Here is a 7410-nt window from a genome sequence, read left to right as displayed (position 1 = left end):
AAATTTGTGGGAGGGAGAACTAAGCTCTGGGGGTAATACCGCCGGATTGGGAAACAGGTCTCCGGGCTTTGGCTGATTGCGTGATTTCTTTTGAAGAATAGCGGGTGTGTATGTCCTCAGATGAACCCTTAGTCGTTCGCTTCGGGACAGAAGCTGATTTTGTTCATGATGCCTCGGTTTACTTGTAAATACTGTATGTTGTCCACTGGTTGTCTTACTGAATCATTGCAACACATTTTGTTTTGTTGTTCATGTTGAAGGGGCTACCCACTTGTCTTGAGATTAATAAACAAAGAAAGAAAGAATAGACGCCATTCCCAGCTATGTATGTATGTTATTATCAAGAGTAATTGTAATAAAATCATATGTACATGTATAATCTCAGTTTGGGGAAGATCCACGAAAAGCTTTACTGGTTTCTCGTCTCCCCTGCATATCTGGAGATTCCGAGCAAGCTCGCAGGAGTGAGTGAGTGAGTGTAGTTACTCAGTTGGCTACCCAATGATTGGTTTCTGTTGTGTATGGTCAAATAAACGGACCAGGGCTTCTCACCTGCTAGACCCTGTCTATGCGCGAACTGTCAAGTACAAAAGGAGCCCGATTCCGTACATGGTGCAGCTGCTAAACAACACTTAAAATGTTATGGACTATAGACTATTTGGACATTCGAACAGCTACTATTGTGTGCCATTCTATCAGGCAATTGTATTCTGTTTATATGCTGAGTTTGAAACTAATTCTGTAATTAAGCTTTTAAATTATTTTTTTTTTTTGCAAAATTGTAAGTGTGATCATGTTATATATGCACAAGCATAATTCAGGTAACTGAGGTTGCTGCGAGGCCTTGTACATAGTGTATATGTTTCCTGAATAAACCAATCATCATAAACAATTAACAAGCTTTACAGGTATCTAGACAGTCTTTTTTAATTGAAGCTTTATAGGAAAACTAAATTCTGATAGCTTTTGTTGCGTTTGAATGTCGACCCTTACTTACTAGTAGCTCTATTCCTTGGTACCAAATGAGCTTACACAGATATAAGAACTTTCATCGATGGCAAATGTACAACTGCTTTACGTACGTACTGAATACACTTGGGCGTAGTTGGTTACATACATCACGTGCCAATGATGGTGATGCTGATTTATAGTATCAATGACTTAGTTACTAAGCTCATCAAACATTTACCAGGACCGGTCAGGTGTTAAGCACGCTTTAGTCCCTAGGTGGCGTCCGTACATGAGACGGAAAGCTGACCAGCAGTGGATCACTGGACTACATATCTAAACTTGCATAGGCATTATATGGAAGCAATTCTTAATGCCAGCGACTTCCCTACACAATGCAGGCACTATCTCATATAGCCAGTATAAATGTTTTCTCTCTTGATCCATTGAGAGTTTTGTTATGTACATACTTAATGTAAATGTAACAAAATATAGAACTAAATGTATACGTTTATGAAGGTAAGACATCCAGGTATACAATTAGTTTCTACAACTCTAGTGACAGACGCTGAAGATGGGTATATATATATATATATATATATATATATATATATATATATATATATATATATATATATATATATATAGAGAGAGAGAGAGAGAAAAAGAGAGGAGAAAGAGAGAGAGTGGGATAGAGACAGATATTCATTCTTTTATATTCATTTATGTAGATATATATACACATATAGATATATAGATAGATAGATATAGAGAGATAATCGTCTGTTGATATTTTGCGTGAGTTAAAATTAGAACGTTTGCAGTTTACCGTGTCCCCCTAACTGTGGTTCACAGCTCCCCGCGCCCCTGCACACACATAATCCGCTGTAACGAGCACATAACGACAGACTCCAACATGCAGTCATAAACGTCGGGCCTACTCCCAGGGGACACGGATCAATCACTGGGATCTCATAAGGACTGCTGTGCAAAGTGATGACGGGAATGTCAATTGCTTCTCAAAACAGAAGTGCTGAAAAGTCGATACTTAATTAATTTGAAATAGACCGATTGACCCCGACTATATGAACTGCAAAATGGGTTGCGATAATTGAGTCTGTGTGATCAATTGTGACTTGTCGCTGGAAGCGGGAGGCAGAAAATGCGTCAAACTCTTTGATTGAATGCTTTAGACCAGAACATTACATTAAACTGCAGAACGACGAACGACAAAGAATAAACTTTAAGTTCCGAAAATGGATAAACTTGGACGTCTTCACCTACAAAACCCCACAAACCCTACAAAAGCACATTCCTGCTAACGTCGTATTCTATCACAATACATCTAATTCATAGTTTTTATCTTATCCAGCGATATATATTTAGACTTGATGAAAAATAAAAAAGCAATAAAGGATAAATTTCAACTTGACCTACAAAGCCCATTCATGTTTCGAAAGGAACTTCCTGTCAGTGTCGTATTCTATCGCAATAAATTGTATATTCATAGTTTTTATCTTATCGAGCGATATATATTTAGAATTGTTTAAAAAAAATAAAGGATAAATTTGAACTTGACCTACAAAACCCATTCATGTTTCGAAAGGAAATTCCTGCTAACGTCTTATTCTATCACAATACATTTAAGTCATAGTTTTTACCTTATCGAGCGATCTATATTTAGACTTGTTAAAAAGTAAAAAAAGCAATAAAGGATAAATTAGAACTTACACCTACAAAACCCATTCATGTTCCGAAAGGAACTTCCTGTTAACTAGCGTTGCATTCTATAAGAATACATTGTATATTCATAGTTTTTATCTTATCACACGACATATATTTAGACTTGTTCCGAAATACGGCCTACAATAATGGTCATGTCTGTATGGTTGACCAAGATAAGGTATATATGGAAGCACTTTATTGGGAAATAAAATGCATCAATTTTCTACAGGGTGTATATCAAGTATCGTACCCAGAGGAAAACGTTACCCTTGAAGTTTTATTGACGATACATGATCCAGGACTGACGCCTGCGGGTACGTCACTGAAGTATGCTCCCCACGTTCGCTTCTGGTAGATCCATGGTGCCGAGTTACACAGTGTGTATCTAGTTACAGGAATGTATTATCACAACAACAAAATATATGAAACCCGGAGGTATATCGTATTGTACATAAAGGAAGAGAGTTACGCAACTCACGTCAGTGACATCAATAATAGAAAAGGCACATTGCTCAAAATAATTCGAAAGGGCCAATTTAAAAACTGTGTATCTGGTTCCAAAAATGTATTATCACAACAAAATATATGAAACCCGGAGGTATATCGTATTGTACATAAAGGCAGAGAGTTGCGCAACTGATGTCAGTGACATCACTGAATAGAAAAGATACATTGCTCAAAATAATTCGAAAGGGCCAAGTTACAAACTGTGTATCTGGTTCCAAAAATGTATTATCAGAACAAAACTACATGGATCCCGGCGGCATATCATATTGTAATTAGTTTATTATACATAAAGGTGCAGAGTTACGCAACTTGTGTCAATGGCATCGCCGAATAGAGAAGTCACACTGTTTAAAGTAATTGGAAGCAAAATTTCATCTGGAATGTTTGGTTAGGTCATGAAGCGTCCACACTGTTCAAGCAGTGGACAAATTTATAGGAAACTGACTGTTGCAAAATAGCCCACTTAGTTCAGTTTTGTGCATTTGAGCAATGAACATAGTCACTTCAAATTGAACAGTAGAAGGACAAAAGTTATACAACTTCTATGTCAAACTTATATTGCTGATTGCGTTCCTTTATGCTACCTCATAATATGGTGTAGATTTGGACATCGAGAGTCAGACGCTCACTGCACCAATAAACTCCCCATCCCTGCAGTCATTTCCGATTGTCTCTGAATCCCAGTTAAGCTAGCAGCAATAACATCAAGGACAGACAACAGATGGGGGCAAATCCTGTCTGTATATTACATGTTTTACTGTGACAGAAGACAAGGCCAGTCGTCAGCCCGACTTTTCTTCATTCAGGGCCTCGTTAATAAGCATTTAGCGACATCTGACACTGGATTATTCTATCAACTGGGCCGTGGGACCCATTTAGAACTCTACAGTTTACAGAAAATCACTTGTAGAACTGCTGGTCAATTGTCTGCCTGTGAAATAAATTCAAATTCAGGACATATAAGAAATAAGAAACAGCTTTCGTTGTTAACAAAAAGTTAAGGCGCTAATGCTGTAATATTGCTAAAGTAGAACCGATTGATTGAATACCAATGGATTGCAATATAGGATCACAAATTTACGGATCTCCAGTTAAATGCCTGAATGTGTACACAAATACGAGCATTGGCTGTAAGCACCAATAGGAAATGACTGAACTTTTTAAAATAAATAAATAAATCGTATAAATCATTTTGTAACATCCCATATAGCTCAACTAAGAGTCAATTTGTTTGTTTGCTTGCTTGCTTGATTGTGATTGCGTCAATTCTGTACTACATTCCACAGGTGAGACCAGTGGATTGAACGTCCGTGAAATACAATGTAGGTTCTAGATCTTCAAATAGAATCCGAGCAACGTTCAGATCAATATTCTGATAAATCATATTTATAAATGTATACTGCAGTTACAATTGAATTTTGATAATGGCGAAAATTAAAAAAATGTTTTTGTTTGTCAACTGGGCTTATATGCCTCATTTTTCATCATTTATGAAACATGTAATAGTCTTGATCGTATTCATAAAGTTCCAAAACCATGAAAAAACTTTCCCGACAACATGGCACCGGATGTCAAGACAAATTGACGTCGCAAGGAATTTCCAAACGGTACTTGTACCAGAAGATTATTCCATGCTACATCCATGGACTCACAACTGGTACTGTTGTATTAAATCTCCATTTATCATGAATGGGTTATAAATCGTGGTCAGAACACATCGATCATTTCGATGACCTAGAAGTGCTTTATGTAAGATAATATCGGCTACATCAAAACGTTTCTTCCTACTTAATGATATCCTTTTCACGTAATGCACTTCTAATTGTACTTCTCAGTGTATCAAATTGGCTTTAAACAGTAATGCCTATGTAGAAACTAAATGCACCATAGCACTGGATGACGCCAGCCGTATTTCCTGCATATAGGGATAACTGTATGAACAACTTTTATCTTCAGTGCTGGCATTTTGCATGACAGCAAAAAATACGAAAGTCCGATGTTAACCCGTTGTTCAATGTAGCTGCCAATTAGATCAATTTGTCTCTATTCACTAGATACTGACGTAAAGCAATTAACTCTTTACTCTGTTTACCCAAAATAGGCGCGACGGCATTATGTAATGTTCCTTGGGTTTTGAAATGATGCCAAGTCTAGTTACAATACAGAGATAGCGGATAATCAGACAAATTACACAACCTAACATGCTACAGAGGGACTGACTTAAGATCCTAAGTGCCTTTTCACAATATATCTTTGACGTAGACGATCTAAATCCGTAAATCTGAACAACCTTGGCGAAATTGGTATCCTATAAGCCAGCGTGCATCAGCGCAAGCAAACAGCTTGTTATCCTCTGAAAGGGATACTATTATCTCCCATCAGCAACATAAAGGTCGGTACTTAGCTGTAGTTATGGCGGAAAATATCTGTCAACAATGCCACCCAGCCTAGTTATCTAATAGTCTAACGGCCTGGGATAAAGTTTTGAGGATATGATGTTGAAGCGGACCACAAGAAAAGTTTGTTGTTGCTGTTTTTGGCCGCTTGCAGCAACTGCACATCACGTCCTCCTTGTCACAACCAGTTACAATGTATCAAACATTACTAAAATGTACTAATTGTCTAAGATGAAGTTTTGAGGATATGATATTGAAGAGGACCACAAGAAAACTTTGCTGTTAGTGTTACTTTTTTACACCTGCAACATTAGCACATTGATCGGCACGACGTCGTTGTTACAACCCATACCGTTGCTACAAAGTGTGAAACATTGCTACAATGTACCAACCGTCTAAGATGAAGTTTTGAGGATATGATATTGAAGCAGACCACAAGAAAAGTTTGCTGTTAGTGTTACTTTTCACACCTGCAACATTAGCACATTGATTGGCACGACGTCGTTGTTACAACCCATAACATTGCTACAAAGTGTGAAACATTGCTACAATGTACCAACCGTCTAAGATGAAGTTTTGAGGATAATGATGTTGAAGCAGACCACAAGAAAACTTTGCTGTTAGTGTTACTTTTTTTACATCTGCAACATTAGCACATTGATCGGCACGACGTCGTTGTTACAACCCATAACGTTGCTACAAAGTGTGAAATATTGCTACAATGTACCAACCGTCTAAGATGAGGTTTTGAGGATAATGATGTTGAAGAGGACCACAAGAAAAGTTTGCTGTCGCTGTTTTAGGCCCCTTCCAACATTTGCACATTGTTCGACACGAGCTCCTTTTCATAACCCTTTGCTACAATGTATCAAACATTGCTACAATGTATCAAACATTGCTACAATGTATAAAACATTGCTACAATGTACCAAACGTTCTTCCCATATATGAAAATCGTGGTCCACTTCGCAAACTTTAAGGGCTCTGGTAGTCGCGGTCATACCGGCTATGCGTTTTTTGCAACGACGAATTACGTTAGGCAATGTTGATGACTGCTACGTAATCTGGACTATACATTTCCAATTTGAAATAGCCTTTCGAAGACATAACGCAGCACCTATTTTGCACACAAACACAAGCAATTTACCAGATAGCATCTAAGACCTTAGCATATCACTTCATGGCATATTCGGGTGGTGCGATGTGATGAAGATACATGGTTCGGATCCATGTCATTTCATCCCAACATTTACGGTTACGGTAAACACATTTATAAACGTTATCCGGGGGTACCGACATATTACCAGGGCTCGAAGTACCACCTGTATATGCAGGTTAATACAGGTAAAATTGGAGCTGTGCAGGTATTTCTGATGTCTACCTGCACCAAACCTGCACTAGTCCATGTACTGGGTTTTATACATAAATGTCCTATCATGTAGGTGTATAATATTGTTATTAACTGCACTGACTGTTACCACCTATCAAGTATAAAAGAAAAATAGTAATGTTTACTAAACAATTTTAGTATGATGCATACCTACTAAATTCAGAGTGGTGCATGTAAAATTTGTCTGGTAATTTCCAATGTTACCTGCACTAGTGCAGGTATGCAGAAAAAAGTATTTCGAGCCATGGTTATCAATGAGTGACTAATGGTTTCATAAGAGCAACCAGAGGCAGGATATTGAATATTCCTACACAAATCCACATTCATATTTCTTTGGTATCTTGAAATCAATAAACGAGTTTCTTTGTGGTTAAGTTTCTTTATAAAAACATACCAAGGAGGTTCAAGATTATACTCAGTTTGTATTAGATGACTTATGCAGTA

This window comes from Branchiostoma floridae, chromosome 16 (assembly GCF_000003815.2).
Source record: "Branchiostoma floridae strain S238N-H82 chromosome 16, Bfl_VNyyK, whole genome shotgun sequence".
Classification (NCBI taxonomy): domain Eukaryota; kingdom Metazoa; phylum Chordata; class Leptocardii; order Amphioxiformes; family Branchiostomatidae; genus Branchiostoma; species Branchiostoma floridae.
This window is presented reverse-complemented; position numbering follows the sequence as displayed.